The 16,007-nt window shown below is 35.9% G+C and overlaps 1 non-coding gene across 7 annotated transcripts; it reads right to left on the reverse strand.

Annotated features, from left to right (window-relative positions):
• Positions 1-5,353: 5,353 nt before the first annotated feature.
• On the reverse strand, positions 5,354-13,986 carry LOC114314715 (uncharacterized). 7 transcript variants are annotated; one of them, XR_014337757.1, is made up of 6 exons: positions 13,860-13,986; positions 11,495-11,648; positions 10,484-10,637; positions 9,441-9,596; positions 7,334-7,732; positions 5,354-5,639 (listed from the first exon to the last, which is right to left on the reverse strand). It is a non-coding gene; the product is annotated as an uncharacterized LOC114314715 (transcript). The 7 variants fall into 7 exon arrangements; XR_014337761.1 differs by lacking the exon at positions 11,495-11,648 and having other exon boundaries at positions 7,334-7,434; positions 7,537-7,584; positions 13,860-13,983; XR_014337758.1 differs by lacking the exon at positions 11,495-11,648 and having other exon boundaries at positions 7,334-7,434; positions 7,643-7,732; positions 13,860-13,983.
• Between the last annotated feature and the right edge of the window lie 2,021 nt (positions 13,987-16,007).

The raw sequence follows: 16,007 nt of genomic DNA on the forward strand, positions 1-16,007 counted from the left end.
CTTCCCCTAGATTTATTTCTTCCAAGGGGTCTTGTATCTAAGAACTTACTGAAGCTCCTTCTTTGATTCATTCTGGCTTCAAAGCAATCTCCTTGCTGTATTCTGCTCCCAGGTTCTTTGAGTCAACATCTTTACCCTCCTCCTCATAGACAAAGTCTGTCTACAAGGCTTCTTCTTCCTGTATCTCCTGGACTTTTGTTTCAATGTCCAATGCACAGTATTTATCAAGGGCCAAAATTCTGGCCTGTTGCTGCTTTTGCTTACAGCCAATTATCATGGCTTCTTTCTCTTGCTCCTGCACTTTCTGGACTATTGATTTTACATCCAATATTGAAAACTTAATTGGAGCCAAAGACTTGGCTTCTGGTGCTTCATCTCTTTGCTTACAACCAAGCATCATTGTCATCTTTAACGACAACCTCTTCATTAGCACTCTCCTAGACTAAGTGCTTCAGGTGTGTCACTTCCTCATCAGCCATCACTTCGGCTGAGCCATCAGATTTCCTCAGTATACTGAGTGGTGTCACTCCCTCAATATATAACTTGGTCTCTGCGAAGTCTGCGCAGGCTATGAAAGGTTGAGAATCTGCATCAATTTCCTCTGTCTCTCCATTGCCCAAAGCCATCATTATTTTCTGATGCAAAGAGGAAGGCACACATTTGTTAGTGTGGATCTAATCTCTACCAAGTAAAGCATTGTACTTAGCATTACTGTCGATCACAAAGAATGCCGTCATGCAGTCCCTGGTTCCCACACTCAGGTTGATGGGTAGAATTCCCTGAGCCATCTGTCTGTCTCCAGCGAAACCAGCAATGGTTGTACTGGTTGGGATTAACCTAGGATTCCTTTTCCTTAATTTCTTCAAGGAAGATTTCGGTAGTAAGTTCACCGTTGCCCCATTATCCACCAAGACTCGGTTCAATTGTATCTCATCGAAGAAGGCCTTGATATATAAAGGCTTGACATGCCGTGTCATAGAATTTGAGGGATACTCAAAAGGATATGAGAAGTTAATACTCACCACTTCTTCACTCTTATATTCAGTTTCCATTGGGGTAACCATTCCGGAATTATCTTGCACCATACTCACTTGTGAGTCTTCGCTAGAGACTGGAATTTGGTCAATTTCTTGCCCCTCTTGATTCTCATCTCCAGCTTGGAATTCATGCGGTAGTATGTGTACCATGTTCACTGACACTGAGTCAAATTGGATGGCTAGCTGTGTCTGTTTCTCCTGTTGGCCACATTGTTCAGTTACTCCAAAAGCATCCTCCATGCTGCTCTCTGGCACTTCATCCTTCGAATGGTCTGTCACGACTGGCTTTTTCAACCAGAAATGTTTGTTCAGCCATAAAGGCTTCGAACATTTCTTCCTCAACCATTTCTTTCTTTTGGCCCAAGCCAACTTCTTTCTCCGTCTCGCTATCACTCTCCATCAATGCCTTCTCCAATCCTGCTAAATTGGACTTCTCTCTGGCTTTTAGTTCAGAGTGAACTTTGGCCAACTGTTCTCTGTTGCAACCCATTTTGCCTTGTAGAGTTGGTTTTGGAGTATGGTCTGACTTTGGATTCTTCTTTCCTTTTATCTGTACCAATGAAGAACTCTCTCCACTCTCTTTCAGGTCTTGCTGGTACTGAGTGTACCTACGCTGAATTTTCCTCCTTTGTGATCTAGAAATTATGGTGACCATATCTGGTTCCTTTGTTTTTGGGTGTTTAAGCAATACCCAATTGTTTGGAGCCACCAAAGGAGGTTTGACCATCCTACCTTGGTTTCCAATTACCTCTTTTTGGATAAACACTTCCCTAGGTTTGTTCTGCATCACAAACCAATCTGGAACTCCAGGTACCCACGAACTTACTGACCCAGCTATTGAACTGCTTTTTTCTTCCTTCGAAGTCACCCTCGAAGCTGGCCGTGAAGGCCACTGTTTGGCCTTAACTTCATGCTTTGGGCCTAACTCAGGCCTTTGATGAAGGTGTCCACTTTCTGTCCTGCGTGAGGCTGGCCTAGGGGGCCAATCTCTGGCTTTAATCCCATAAACTGAACCTCTCTCCAGTCTCCTCTCAGAATGACTGCTCTCCATTCTGTAATAATTAGGTGGCCTGGACTCATGTAAAGGCCTCTTGAGCGTGGAATGCATTCTATCAGCTGTTGGTTCAACCCTCAATGACTGCGCTGTCTAACACCAGATGGATATGGCCTTTTATTGTAAGCATTAGTTGGTTTAGGACGTCTCTGCACATCCTTGTAATATTGCTTCCTATCAATTGGAAGTCCTTTCAACCACTTGTAGCTTAGTCTGCACCTAGGACACATCTTTTGCATTACAACTGCCTCTAAGGAATCCTCATCCAGTGCTTCTTCATCAGAGTCTTCCCTCTGGTGTGAGAAACCTTGTCCAATAGTTGGAAGATTTTCAGTATCTTTCTTGATAGTTGTCTGGTTGGCCACATGCATCTGCACATTGACTTCTTCCAATTCTTTCAAAGACAGGTTCTGAAAGTCCGGCATAATGACATTAGTTGCCACCTCTCCAATTTCTGAAAATGGATTATTGTCGATCCCCATGGCCTTTTTAGCTTTGACTGGGAATTTCAAACTTCCTTTCTGAATTTGTTCTTGGATCCTATCTCGAAAAACAATACAGTTCTTAGTTGAGTGAGACTAAGAATTATACCATTTACAATATACTTTTCCTTTAAGTTCATCAAGAGATGGAATTTTAACCCTTTTTGGTAACTTAATGAAGTTGGCCGCAAGCAAATGATCAAAAATGCCATCTGCCTTAGTTAAATCGAAAGAGTATTTCCTGTGAAGGTCTTTCTTTTTAAACTGCTGGTCAATTATTGTATACTTATGAATCAATGTTTCACAGATCACAGGTTCTTTCCCCATAATCTCTGCTGCATCGATCTCATAATTACAATCTCATAATTAGGATCTCTATAATATGTCTTGTACGATGCATTATTTCGATCTTGTTCCTCTTCTAGTAATGCTTCGTATCTAGACACCTTATAAGTGAGTTCTACTAAGTCTCTGAACTCAGTCGAGTCAAACTTCTTTCGAAGCCTAAACTCTAAGCCATTTTAAGCCAATCTCACGAATTCTGGCTCTGGCAAGATGACTGTACATTTATTTCGAGCCCTTTTAAATCTGGCAATAAACTGAGTAGCCTTCTCGTCAGGCCTTTGACTCAATCTTGCCAAGTCTGCCATGAAAACCTCTGGCTCCAATTGGAAGAATTGGGCATGAAATGCCTCTTCCATTTGTTGCCAAGTTTGGATAGAGCCAGGTGTAAGGTTAATATACCATACAAATGCTCCCCCAGTTAGGGAATTTGAGAATAACTTTAACTTCATATAGTCATTATTAGTAAATTCACCGCATTGAGCAACAAACCTAGCAATATGCTCCACTGTTGATTGGTTTCCATTCCCATAAAAAAGGGCAAAATCTGGTATCCTGAAACCTCTTGGGTATTCATGTACCCTGTCCACCCGTTCTGGGTATGGTTTCCTATACACTGGAGTCTGGACTCCTCGAGCCATTGATCCACACATCTCTCTAACAATGTCAGCAATTTGGTCCCTAAGGACCATATTTTGTGCCTGTTGAACCACTACTGGAGGGGCAAACACAGGATTTGGTGGGCAAAACTGTGCATGTGGTCCTCTTGGTCCATAAGGTGGTATATTTGGAACTGGTTGTCCCTGTGGTGCAGATTGTTGTTGGGGGTGTGGGTGACCCCTTTTAGCCTGTCCTGAAAAGGACCTGCGAAAAGTGCTGGAACTGGTGTTGTGTCTCTTCCATTTATAAGGAAACCTTCCAACCCCCCGGGTGTAAATTCGAATAAGGGATTAGTGAACCCCCTTGTGCCAGGTATGGCTTCGAACATGGGATTTGGAACCATTCTTATGCCATTTTCTTGTACTGGGCCAGATCCACCAAATTGCATGGCTTCACTGTTAAATACTGAGGCATTTTGACCTGCTATAGGCCTCGGAATAAGTTCGTACCAAGACTGAGTTGATGGTCTTTCATAGTTTTGATTACTAGTTTGACTATTAGAATGTCCATTAACTTGCATAGGCTGTTTATCTCTAGCCAATCTTTGCTGAGAAACATTTAAAACTTCCTCCATGTGTCTTGTGTTTGTTGTTTGGTGGTTATTCATTTGATCCAAAAAGGATGTTGCCCACCTTTTCATTGTGTTCATTAATTGCTGTCCCATAGCATCTACTAGGCCACTCCATGGATTTATTGGCTGAGTAGATAGAACAACGGATGGTCCAATTCCTTGGTTTCGTCCAATATCATGAACATGTGGTACTTGTTCTGAAGTGCTGGTCTGTTCGATCATAAGTTCTAATAAAATGGGAGTTTCCACAGAATGTGTTATCACATTATCCTCCGGATTAGGTATCTCTACCTCTCCTTCCACGCCTTCTTCCAAGCGTTCATTTTCTCCTTGTCTCCTACGTCTAGCCATTTCAATTAGTCCCACTGGACATGCCAAAATATATGTTGGCTTTTTGGCTTTCGAAGGTTATTTTTGTAATTGCGAGTGTACCAGCAAGGATCAATTAGTCCTTACAGAGAATTAATTGCCAACCAATTATCAGACGATTGTGTTTTAGTTCTTTTAGCCTCAATGAGGAGGGCTTTTATTGGTGGCTTGATTTAGAAGAATTAAACAAGATAACAATTAAATGAAGAACAATTGAAGCATCTCATTAAAATGAAAAACTTACAATAATCCAAACTCAGCCTCGTAGAGGTTTACAGCGACAATCTACTACCTGAAACTACTCCTATGAATGAAGTGTAGTGCAGGAATTTAAAGTACAGGAATGTAAAGAACAGGAAACATAAGACTGGAAATGTAAAACTGGAAAGAAAAATAAGTAGAATAAGACTGATTTTTTTTATCTGAGTCTGGGGGCTTTTTCTGGGGTCTTTGCTATTTATACTGCTCAAGAATGACCATCGAACTGCATTTCTAACCGTCGAACTGCTCCTCCATGATCGCTAATCATGTTGCCTCAAGATTAGCTCCATTACGCCATTACTTGCAGTTAGGCTTCCCTCATAAATTTGAATTTGAAATGTGAGTAACTGTTGAAGCCACATCACCTTACATCTCTTTGTTGATCCACTGCTACTCAGATCTCGTAATAACCAATACTAATTGCCACGTGTACGATCAGGATCGAAGACTTAAATAGTCTTCCTATATTATCCTTATTTTGCCACGCGTCGAATTATAATTGGCTTGTACAAAATATGTAGCCAACACTAATATTTCGTCACAAAATGTCTCAATTTGGTCACAAAAAACAAAATAATGACATTTTCAACAACAAATATATTTGGTTACTAAAATTCAAATTATGTTCTTTACAACATACTTTCGTCACTAAAACTCAATTTGAAAATAAATAAATAAAATAAAAAAATTGGCATACTCATCAAAGCTCTCAATTCCCAAACCATAATGAACAGAACGTAAAATTTTACAAGAAAATAAAACTCAATGATGGCAGCCTCTAATGTGATCAAAGCAAAAATTAGAACAAACCAAAAATGGCAATGAGAAGAATTGTTCAAGACATTAGTCGGCACCATAACTACCTGTAAAACCATAAAAAAAACATACCTTAGTACAAGTACCCATCAATCAAAAAAGAAATATATATATATATATATATATATAATACTTCTAAACCATTCAATTACAATAAAAACTTAATGGCACTTTACCCCCTATGGTTTGAGCCAGGTACCGATTACTCCTGACATTTTGAAATCATCACATAATCCCCATAAGGTTTGTAGACTAAAACACACAGTTAACATTTCCGTCCAAAATAACAGACTATGAGAGCCGTGTGCCTCTGTGGAGAACAAGTCAATTTTTAAGACGAAAATACCCTTTTACATCTTTAAATTTACCAAAGATGCCATTATTTTCTCTCCCCTTATTTCTATTGTTTCTCTCTCTACTCTGCAATTAAATAATAGCACACTCATATATATACATAGAAATTAAATGATTTCCATTAAAATCTATCTTAACTTGATATCAATGGCAGCTCATCTCTTACAATTAAATAATAACAATCATATATTACCCACCCGTAAATATATATATATATATATATGTAGCAATGATATCTATATATATATATATATGGAATTGGGTTTGTGAAAAGGAAAGCCCTTGGAATTGAGCATCAGTTCAACACGCGCGCACGCACATATATATATCTATGGAATTGGGTTTGCAAATTAATGGCATTGGGTTATGGTTTGGATATGATGCAATCTGGTTTGGGATATCTTTCGTCTTTTGTATTTGGAGGTTGAGTTGTTGGTTCAAAACTTCATTCCATGAATGGTGGTGCCGTGGTACATACTCTGCTCTGTGTTTTGAAAACACGAAATAATACTCCCAGCATTTCTTCTATTTGGAACAAAATGTTATATATATATATATATAGATTACTTGTCATCACCACTTTTCTCTCTTTCTTTCCTGCCCTACTCATCCCCAACATGGTCATTTTTAATAATGGAAGAGGAAAGCCTTCTGAAGCGGAGATTTGGTTTGGTCAAGGCGACGGCAAAGATTGGGATCAAGAGACATGAAAAATGGCTCAGCTGAAGTCTTTTTTCCCCTTCATGCTTGCTGGAAAGCTTGTCGCCATAGCCAAAATTGAACTGATTAAGATTAGGATTTTGAGTTGGTAGGTGATTAAGTTACTGGATTGAAAGCATAGTTGAATTAAACTATATATATATTTATTTATTTATTTAATTCAAAAGAAGAATATATATACATACATATCTCTACCTTCTACCTTTTGGGTTTGTGAAAAGGAAAGAAGAATGGAGAAGAGAAAAAGGAGAACTGAAAAGAAGATGAAGAAGATTAAGATGAGAAGAAGAATATAAAGATGTGGGTATAATTGTCAATTTACATCTTCTGTTAATAGAAGTTAGTGTGCACTTCAATCCAGTAATTACAAGTAATTACAGGGGTATTATGTAGCGATTTCAAAATGCTAAGGCGGTAATCCGCACCTTGCCCAAACCATAGGGGATAAAGTGAAGTTTACCCAAAACTTAATCCACATATTGCAGTGAGTATTTGATGTCCATACAGTTAAAATAAACGTCAAAATGATTGTATGTTTTTTTATTTTTTTTAATTACCTCATTTCAAACATAATAGCCAAATGAACATAATTTAATATATCATCAAAAATTACCTCCACAGAATATGTAAAGCATGAATATTATAAATAATTACAATTAAATAATACCTTTGTGAGGATGACGTCAAGGATTCTGTTCCTGCTTTTGATTCACATAGCTCCATTGATGACGGTTTATGAAACAACCACAATGAATACAAATTGTGTTTCTAAATCAAAGTAGTAAGATGACAAACAAATGCATGGGATTAAAAACAAAACAGAACAAAAAAAACATGTTAAGAAAAGGGGGCATTGACTTCATTCTCTACCTGATTGCACTCGTCTGCACTCATCCTTCACTGGATTTTACCAGTCAACTGCCAAAAAAAAAAAATCCTAATTGAATGTAAAGAATATGAAAGAATGAAAGGATACCACAATCTGATCATGGTTGTCATCAAAATTGCCTCAACAGATAGTGGTGCCCAGTCAGTCGTTCTTCTCATCGGAAGAAAAATACAAAGGCTGGAGATAATGGAGAACAAAGATTGAATGAATATCAGAGACTGAGAGAATGAATACAGAGTAGAGATGAAGTAATGATAACTACTAATTCTTCTTCATCCCCATTGGGTGTTTGACTTGTTACTTGTCTATATGGAATACATTAGAATGAATACTCCGTATCAATTTACGAAGCAGTTCATAAAGATAGATAACTGATTTCTATCAACTTCTTTTTTGACCGGTAATAATCATGGGCTCATAACATCATGGATGGTTTGCGTATCTAATAGATTAAGGCCTACCCATTGATATACACACAGACACACAAAAACTATGAAGCACGAACACCTCCCCGAGGGCTGCATATCAGTGTTGGACATGTGTCGGACACAGACACGCGTCGGACACACGGTGAACACGTGTACATCGTAGAAGGTGTCCCTTTTTTTCATTTTTTTGCAGCTAGACACATTATGGACACATTTCAAACACCGTGGGGTCAAAAACAAAATTTTTGAAATTTTAAGTGTGGGTCAATTTGTAAAAAACAAAAATTACAGAAATCAAACCAAGCCCTAACCTTGATTTCGAACAAAAAGAGACGAGGCTGAGAAAAGGCTGCAGGCTACTCGCTGCTCTTGCAAAGGTATGTTCTTCTTTCGACCTTCTTCTTCTTTCAATCTTCTTCTGCTTTTCAATCTCTGTATCTTAGTCACTGTCTCTTTCGATCTGCTCTCTCTTTCTTCTTCTTCGTTTGACTTCTTTCTCTCTCTCTCTCTCTCTCTGATATCCTTTTTTATATTGTTCTTTTTTTTTCTTTTTTTGACATTTCTCTCTATCTCTATTATTTATTTATATTCTTTTTTTTTGTTTATTTATTATTTATTTATATTCTTTTTTTGGTTGATTAGTTTATTTCTTCATTTATTTATTTTCTCTACCTTTTAATTTTTTTATAATAATTTTATGACATGATAAATAAATTTAATTATGTACCCAGCATGCCGTTTTCCCTATTTTTTGAAAATTTGCGTGTCTGCGTGTCCGTGTATTGTTCGTTGCATGTCACATGTCCGTGTCCATACTTCATAACACAAAAAATGATGATTTTTTTTTTATTCAAAAAGAATCTGCAGCTAAAAAATTCAATAAAAGATTTGAAAAATCATTCAGTTGGATAACGGGTATAAGGCAGTACATGAAATAAAACCTCTTTGAAGACCTTATGGCAATGAAATGAGAAGAATGCAGATTCAAACTTCAAGTTGATAAAATATTGCACAAAGATAAAACTGAGTAATATATCGCACAAGGAACCACTACTACTACACATCAATTGCTCAAACAAAGATGATGAGAAACCAACTCATTTAATAGGCAAGACCAAGATTTTCTGGCTCACATTCAATCCTTTGAATCCATTCTAATGTATTTAATCTACCAAGATAAAAGCTTCAACAATTAACTCTTTTTTCCATTAATTCTGAGTTATGATCTTAATATACAGTAAGCAATCAGCCAAACATATATTTTTTTTGGGTGCTATATAGAGCTAGAAATTATAAGCAAACACTAACCATTCAAGCATAACAGAATGTGTAGATTATTCGGACGATTAAATTGAATATCAGCAATAATGGTTAAAAAGCAAGCACAGAAAATCATATAGACATATGAATATATGTATACGTAAGATGTGAAGGAGCAGAGGTTTGATTGTACCAACCGTGCAAGCGCTTGTGGAGCAGAGGTTGATGGTGTAGTTTTATGGGCAAGAGTTCAACAATAAGCATTTTATGAAACTTTATTTTCTTCAACGGGGGTCTCCTCTACACTTCACAAGTACCTCCATCTCTCGGTTCACAGTCTACATATTTCTCCTCTACATAAATATATGTAGATAATACAATGAGAGTCAAAGCTAAAAATAAATGAATAAATAAATAAAACAAAGCAAGTTTCGTTTTCTAAAACAGTAACTAAAAATTAAATATGTAAGAAAAATTAGGAACCATGCAACCTCAAAAAGACTTTTCAATTTGTGACAAAAAGGAAACAAAGAAATTAGTATGAAACAAGAGCCCTTATTATATGATTTTATATCTCAAAAAAGCGGCGAGAGATTGAGAAATAAAATCATATGAAAATATGTGACTGGGAAAAAAATCGCAATCATAATAATAATGAAAGGTACAAAAATCTCACCTTCACCAAATCACTCAAAACCCAAATAAATAAACAAAGCTCAAATTCAAAGTGGACCCACCAAACCAAATCAATTGATTCATGCAATACAAGTGTGTTTTGAGGTATTTTGTGTAGGGCTGATGATGAAGATGGGCTTAATTCTATTGGTAATTATCAAACATTTTCTTTATGTTTTTCTCAAAGAAAAAATATGTAGTGTATATATATAGATAATAATGTTACACTGATCACATTATTTTGCTAAAAAATGCCAGCTTCATGCAGCAAAAATCAAACTTACACCACTGATGATAATGATGAACAAAATTCAAACAAGATTCATCCATAAATTAAGGTACTAGTATATTACATATTGTTGTTCCATATCGACAGATTGGTATCAAGCAATTCAAAAGCGATGCATAAATGACACTGATGCACGAAGTAATCATAAATACAAACAATGTGATGCTTATCCTCTGGATCAAACTTCATATTTAACTGCAAACAGAAAATAAGCATGAACAGAAACATTCATAATCGTTATCTATGATAGAACCCAGCTGAATTAGAATTAATTACAGTTGTCAGAATAGAAACTTCAACCAGTGCCTGTTGATAGTATGCAGGTTGATTTTTAATAATTTTTACAGCAACAAAACTTTTGGTTTCTCCAACCCAGCATTTAGCAACCTGCCCCAATGTCCCATGGCCAAGAATGTCTTTGACAATGTATCTGAAACACAAAGCCCATGAAACTAATTCCTCAATTTAGAAATCAATAAAGTAGAGAAAGAACACAAATCTTGTAAAGAAATAATTGACGAATTTAGAACCATAATTGTGATATCAAGAAAATATCTTAATAAAATGATTTACAAAGAGTGCATTAATGTGCCAAAATACGCATTTATAAACCATTATATGAATCTGTAGATTAGCAACAATCGTCAGTACATATGGCCAAGTGCAGTATGCATGATGCAAATCTTTTCATCCTGACATGTGGAAGTGACATTGATCGGAAAAACTCAATTGCAGAAACAATTTTAATGGAGTTTTCCAAGTCACCACTCGCACTAGATCTCAAAACAAGCAGAAAACATCAAGCAGGATTAGAGAGCCAGATCATCCCAATCCATCTCACGATAACATGATACAAATATATCCAAGCTTTACACCTTCCTATTTCTTCATCCAGATTCCTAAATCAAATAATCACTGACCCTCCTCTACATAAATCTAAAATCTCTTAATGAATAGACCAGTCTCCATTTCTATGCAAGCCAGCAATTGCCTAACTGATTATTCAGCAATTTCAGATTAGCATTGTTTCATAAAATTTTCTAGCTCACATTCAAAAGCTATGCATAATCCCTGATGCACAAAGTAATCACAAACACAAACAATGTGATGCTTATCCTCAAAAGCTATGCATAATCCCTGATGCACAAAGTAATCATAAACACAAACAATGTGATGCTTATCCTCTGGATCAAACTTCCTATTTAACTGCAAACAGAAAATAAGCATGAACAAAAATATTCATAATCATTATATATGATAGAACCCAGATGAATAAGAATTAATTACAGTTGTCAGAATAGAAACTTCAACCAGTGCCTGTTGATAGTATGCAGGTTAATTTTTAATAATTTTTACGGCAACAAAACTTTTGGTTTCTCCAACCCAGCATTTAGCAACCTGCCCAAATGTCCCACAGCCAAGAATGTCTTTGACAATGTATCTGAAACACAAAGCCCATGAAACTAATTACTCAATTTAGAGATCACTAAAGTAGAAAAAGAACACACATCTTGTAAAGAATTAATTGACAAATTTAGAACCATAATTGTGATATCAAGAAAATATCTTAATAAAATGATTTACAAAGAGTGCATTAATGTGCCAAAATACGCATTTATAAACCATTATAATCTGTAGATTAGCAACAATCGTCAGTATATATGGCCAAGTGCAGTATGCATGATGCAAATCTTATCATCCTGACATGTGGAAGTGACATTGATCGGAAAAACTCAATTGCAGAATCAATTTTAATGGAGTTTTCCAAGTCACCACTCGCACTAGATCTCAAAACAAGCAAAAAAATAAAGCAGGATTAGAGAGCCAGATCATCCCAATCCATCTCACGATAACATCATACAAATATATCCAAGCTTTACACCTTCCTATTTCTTCCTCCAGATTCCTAAATCAAATAATCACTGACCCTCCTCTACATAAATCTAAAATCTCTTAATGAATAGACCAGTCTCCATTTCTATGCAAGCCAGCAATTGCCTAACTGATTATTCAGCAATTTCAGATTAGCATTGTTTCATAAAATTTTCAAGAAATCAGACATCTTTTAACAGATGCAACAAGCAAGTGAAGCTTACAAAACAGAGCTTGGAGATATACGATCAAGATTAGCAAACATGGGTCCCAAAACTCGCAGAACCCAAGTCAAAAAAAATAAATAAATAAATAAAATGTAGGGAGATTTAACAGCATAAAACAGGAAAATTGCGTTCATAGAATAATTTGAATATGAAATGCAGCATACAAGAACAAACTTACATGAACAAGTTTTCATGAGAATAATCTAAGTCCCAATAATTTAACTACCCATTATTGTAATCTTATTTAAAAAAAAAAAAAAAAAAAAAAAAGTAGGATTTATTATGTTAATTTGCTTTTTAATATAAATTCAACACCAAAAATAAATCTAAAATAATTTAAATGCACAAAATTGAAACCTCAATTTTTGAAATGAACTAACTTCAAGATAATTTGAACTTCTGTTGGGTGGAAAATATGACATTCATATATTTTTCTCAAAGAATTGGATCACATACATTAGTCACAACTCTCAGGGAACAAAAAAGATTTTAAAATAAAAATAAAAATCAGTGTATTTGGTTTGAGTTTTTTTAACTAAGTTTTTTGAAAACTGAGTTTTTTTATTTTCGTGTTTTTTTTTTTTTAATATTTTTAAAATTTTAAACATTTTTTTACTTTTTTAGATGCATCTTACTTAAATGTAACTAAAAAGTAAAAAATTTGTGAAAAAATATTTTAAAAAATTAATAAATACATAAAAATACAAAAAAAAAAATGTACTGAATTCTTGTATTTTTTTTGTATTTTTGGTATTTAGTGAATTTTTAAAAGGTTTTTTTCGCAAATTTTTTACTTTTTAGGTATATTTATGTTAGGTATGTCTAAAAAAAAAAATTGTTTACAATATTAAAAAAATTCAGTAAAAACCAAAAAACACAAAAAAACAAGAAAGTAGAATTTTCTGAAAAGTGTTTCTAGAAAAATGGAATCAAGCAAAGTTAGAAAGTTTAGAGTGAACAACAGTTACCTAAAATTCACTAATAACAAAGATGATAAGCAAAAGGTTTGCTCCAAAGCTTTTGTAGCAAAGTAAAACATAACATAAATTGAAAAGTCATGTATATATATCTATATATGTTCCTACACACACACAATAGCAATTAGTTCCTGAAAAACAATCACATAACTCAAATTCCATGCAAAAATTCTAGCAGACAAATAACCTTATCATGCATGAGGATTAATTGTGACATGGTTTTCTCAAGCGACAATGAGCTTAGAGGAATCGAGATTCTTATTCAATGAATAGGCAATGAAATCTTCCATTGATTGAAGCTTGTAAATGAAAGTGATGTAGAAAATGATGAAGAGAAAGGGAGAAAGATGATCAGATCAATATTGTAAAATCATAGATCTAGAGATTTATATATATATAGGCGGAGAGAGATAGAGAGAGACAGAGACAGAAACGCACCAAATTTGCAGAACATTTGAAGAAGATGATAGATCTACCATGGATTGAAGCTTATAGATCTCGTAAAATCATAGATCTAGAGATATATATATATATATATATAGGCGGAGAGAGAGAGAGAGAGAGAGAGAGACGCACCAAATTTGCAAAACATTTGAAGAAGATTATAGATCTACCATGGATTCAACCATATAGATCTCACATCTGCCTTGGATTGCCGCCGGAGAGGAGAGGGTAAGATCGAGAATCTTGAGAGCAAACCAGTTGAACAAAGAGAATGAATATGGAAAATTAGGACTGAAGAGAGAATTTTTATTGCCCTGACTTTTTAATTGTGGAAGAGTAAAAATATTTGGTCTCTAAAAGTGTTAATAGTGTATTTACAACTAAATTAATTTGTCTCAAAAAAAAAAATATGTGAATTTTATACAAAGCAACAAGTGACAAATTAAGAAAGTTTAAATTTGTCTCTAAAAAATTATTTTTAGAGCCCAAATTTACTTGGTCCCTAAATATTAGTCTCTAAAAATACTCATTTCTTGTGGTGTAGCTAAACCCTATTGTCATAGTATCAATGAATAGGAATTATTATTATTATTATTTGAGAAATTGATGAACAAGAACAATAAGCATTACATATAAAGCTTGGATCTGCAAGAAAATGTCAAATTCTCCAGGAATGAAATGCCCACCCATTTCCATCCTGGAGGCAGGTGTAATTAGATTCACAGTTTATGGGAATCAAACATTAGTATGCAAGGACATTCATGCAAATATATATCATAAACAATTATATTAAATTCTTTCAACTTCACATGAACCACTTTACTCGAACTTATTCTTGGCACTCTTGTATGTTTATTGTTGTGCAAATTACAACAGTTGTCCTTATATTGCTCCTTATATCATTTAAGTACCTATAATTTCAATTGGCTTGATTTTAACCATAAATTTTGAATAATAGATCAAGTTAGTCCGATCGATAACTCCCGTTAGTGATTTTACCGGAAATGGCACACATCACTAACGGAAATGGCACACATGATCAGCCCCCTATCATATCCATATGGGGAAAATTGTAAATTCCTGACACCTTTTTCTTTTGAGAGATATTCAGCGGGCCTTCTTGCACCATTTCTCTCATCTCCGGCAGCTCACTACCACTGCTGTTGTTACCACTCAGCCACAACCACAGAAGCAACCTGCTCAGCTACATACCAAAACCCTTACTACTGCCTCCATCAAACCCACCAACCAACACCAACAGTTAGCTACAACCACCACCTGCACCATTCCACATCCTCTTCTAAATTGCCACCTGCACCTTTCCCAAGCACCCGCACCAGCACCTCCACATTCCCCAATCCAAACCTCCTTTCCCCACCACCACTACCAAATCCTCCAGGCCACCACAACCAAGCTTCACCACCACCCTGGCTATTGCCAAACCACCTACTCCGCCTCATTAATCTCTCCACAAAATATATTTTCAACCCACAAACATACATAATGAAATGAAACACCTCCACTGAAAATCTCCATGGCCCTCTGTTTCCTTGCTCAGGCAGTACAAAACACCACCACACATAAACAACAAATCAACCAAACGTGTATACATAAATACATACATGCATATATGTGTGTGTGTGTGTTCATATTGGGGGGTGTTACAACAGGGGAAGCTGAATTTTCGCGCCGATGCATGTTGATTGGACAGAGAGGACGGGGGAGGAATGAGAGAAGAGAAGAGAAGAATAGAGAAGAGAGGGAGGGCAGAGAGAGAGAAGAGAATGAAAGGGAAAAAGAGAAGATAGGTACAGGGGGAGAAGGGAAGCATCTGACCTCTGTTAATTGTTGCCAAAAGCTGAACAGGGAGCTGTCAATCATCGCCAGAAGCTGAATGAGGGGAAGGAGGGCCTGATCTTTGTCGATCATCGGCAGAAATACCTCACCCCTCTGTTCATCGTCACTTGAAACGCAATTTATGTCGATCGTCAGCAGAAACCCCTCGCCCATTTGTTTGATCATCACTTGAAACCCAAACCCTTTGATCGTCGTGTGAAACCCATTGTGGGGGTGTGTGGAGATTTTAATGGAAAGGGAGTTGTGTGTTTTGTAGTTCTTCTAGAGAATGAGATAACATAGAGAACAATGGAAGGGAAGAAAAAGAGAAGAAAAGTTGGGGACGGAGAGAGAGAGAGAGAAAGAGCGAGTCTAACTCAGTCAGTGTATATACTCAGTGTGAGTCAACTCAGTGAGATGTAATGTCTAAAATACCCTTATGTA

Source organism: Camellia sinensis, chromosome 8 (assembly GCF_055761805.1).
Source record: "Camellia sinensis isolate YWXY chromosome 8, ASM5576180v1, whole genome shotgun sequence".
NCBI lineage: Eukaryota > Viridiplantae > Streptophyta > Magnoliopsida > Ericales > Theaceae > Camellia > Camellia sinensis.